Source organism: Plasmodium cynomolgi, chromosome 5 (assembly GCF_000321355.1).
Source record: "Plasmodium cynomolgi strain B DNA, chromosome 5, whole genome shotgun sequence".
NCBI lineage: Eukaryota > Apicomplexa > Aconoidasida > Haemosporida > Plasmodiidae > Plasmodium > Plasmodium cynomolgi.
The window spans coordinates 605,149-608,142 of record NC_020398.1 but is presented as its reverse complement, the minus strand read 5'-3'; positions in this window follow the sequence as shown (position 1 = coordinate 608,142).

Below are 2,994 nucleotides of genomic sequence, written 5' to 3'. Positions count from 1 at the left end.
TTTTTTTTCTCGCAATAATGCAAATTTTGAACGAGCACCAAAATGAGTCAACCACGCTGGGACAGCTACGCTTCTGCACTTTGCATTATGCGTTTCCATTTTTATCACATCACATTGTGATCCCCGTTTTTACGTTCGCTAAGGAGCGCGGGGATCGCTTTCAACGGGTGAAGTTTTTTTTGACCCACAGGGATGGGGAACTAATTCCACCCATTTAGTCAAGTTTCGCATTAGCTGTAGAGACGCATCTACAAAGGAGGTGGCAGAATGATGACCATTTTTGAATACACCACGGTTGGGCGAAATGAGTCAACTCGCATACATATTTTTACGTCCTTACGCTCATTACCGTTGACATGAGAGCTGAATGGGACGGAGTCCAAAAAAAAAAAAAAAGAACTTCCTCTGAATTGGACCATAATGAACATGCCTCCCTTCCCCCATTTTGAAGGGGCATTCATTTATTGTTTAGAATTGCTTACTTTGTTTAATTCGCCCCCCTCCAAAGGGGTATTTTACTTCTCAACCTGTGTGGCATAGTATACAAAGGGTTGCTTTTTTTCTCTACATAGGACTCCAAAGTGTCATTATACGGAGGGTCCCGTTTGTATAAAGACTTCCCCACGTGACCAACTCTTTTACGGCTTTAGAAAATGGTGGACATCATGTAAAAGCCGCGAATACGCGCAAAAGGGGGTCACTCGCCATTTGTGAAGATGATAAAATGGGGAAGCAATAGGGATGAGGCGCGTACAGATGATGCATAAGTGAGATGCGCAAAAGGAGGGGGGCGGGAGACCACTAACATTGTCAGCTCGTTTATTTCATTTTTTTTTTTTTTTCGACGAATGCGCCTTTCATCGAGGAGGAAGATAACGAACAAGATTTATAACCTTATATGCACTGCTTTCATTTTAATCGAACTTCCTTCCTGGGGGGAAGTTACTCCAGCGTATGTATATGACACCTCGCACGGGCATCACTTGACCCGTAAAAGCAAAACTGTTAAATGGGCATTCGCCTTAACTACGTATTGGTGTGCAAATCGCCTGAACGGTTCATACGGAAAAGCGGTTAAAAGGGCGCGCTACGATGTTTTTTTTTTTTTTTTTCCCCTTTGCGCAGCTGACATGGTAAAAGAAACACGATGAACCGTGTTTACATGAGCCTCCTGTATTGACGCTTGGATGGAGAAATTCCCATGCGTAATATACCACATGCTTCTCTCCACTGTTGGTATAATGCCCCCCCCCTTTGCCCCTGCGGTTGATGACAGTTCGGGAACGCCTTTAAACGGGTAGACAAACGGACTCGCACACACGTACATGTAAGAGTACGCCTAATTGGCGAGCTCCATTCAGCCTTTATCAATTTCGCCTTTGGGTAGGTATTTTCTCTGGGGGCAAAACATGGGGAAGGGGTAAAAGAGAGGACAGGGAATAGCTCCCCATACACACACTTAGCGATGATAACCGAAGGGGGCACAAAACTGAAATGCGTTACTCGCCTGTGCATATAAAATATTTCCTCGCACTGAAGGTGTAGCAAATGAGAGAGAGGGCAGCAAAAAAAAAAAAAAATACAACTCAGTTTCGGTTCACATGTGTTCATATTTCCTCATCTGTGCAGCCCTGTGTGTGTGCATTTTTAACACATGGGTGTTATACGCACGATGTGAGTAATTCACGGGGCAACGAAAATTGGCGAAGGTGATTGGTTTGCCATTCTGGTGTACGACGACTGGGGGCATATATCAGTTCGTCCATTTGGTGCCCTATGTCCGCGGCGTAAAAGCTGCGTTATACACACGGCACGCACTGAGCTTTCCCCCTCTTCGCTCGCTCCATTTCAACTTGTAAAGGGGCGACTATACGTAAAAGGAATGGAATTTCCAATCGCGTTAGGAGACGGTACGGAGAAGAAAGTACAAACGGTAACCGCCTAGCTCTCAGGGTAGTGAATACAATGGGGAAGGACAAACAGTTCGACACGCAAAGGTTGGCAACCCCATCGTAAGAAGTCAGCACTCTCATGTTGTACTTTTCCGATGGACGAGCGGGGTTACCTTTTCATATGTTCGCCCACTTTTGTTCTTCAGTTCATTATTGTAACAATTAGAGTGGGGCGAGAGGGACGTAAAACCCCAATCCGACTTAAAATGCTCCGCATAATGGCGAGTGCTTATTTGGCCCGAGAACTCCGCAAAAGGTACACGCGATGCGGGTACGTTAAGGTAATAATCTCGTGATCACCGGATGACCCCTTCACTTGTACATAAATTCTCATGAAGGAGACAACCCGACCGAAATGGTTTTGAGAAAATTGCAAGTGCAGCTGGTGAACAAGGCAAAACATGAAAAATAAAAAAAAAAAGGGGAAAGCGGGAGCGGAAGTGGTAAATGGAATATGAAAGCACAGGAGTCGCAGTGCATGGTTCGCCTTGCGACCAAGGACAAATGCAATAATTTCGTTCAGCAAAAGTAGTTGTACGCGCACAGCTATATGTACATTGTGAGAGGGTTATATATATATGTACCACTTGGCACGCACCGCATTGTAACAAATGGCCAACAGTTCTCGCATATGTAACTCTGTAACTGTGTTACCCTTCTTGTTGCATATAAAAATGGATAACTTGGGGGTCACTTCTTTTTCCTTTCCCCAAGAACGAACATGCGTAAACGTGAACCCCGCGTGACGTATGTAACAAACTGTAATACTCGCGGGCGCGTGAACAGCGAAACGGCTTGCCACGCTCCATCGTAACGGACGTATGTACATACGCACATGTACTGTACTGTACATATATATTATATATATAAATACATAAATGTACAAATGTACGCGTGTACGAATGTACAATGCCGCGCGAAACAATATATACAATTTCGAACATGTAAGGCGAACAGCGAAGTAAACAAAACACGGTTTGGTTGCTTCGCTGCCCATCGGAACAACCAAAATTAAAAGAATTACTCAAAAAAAAAAAAAAAC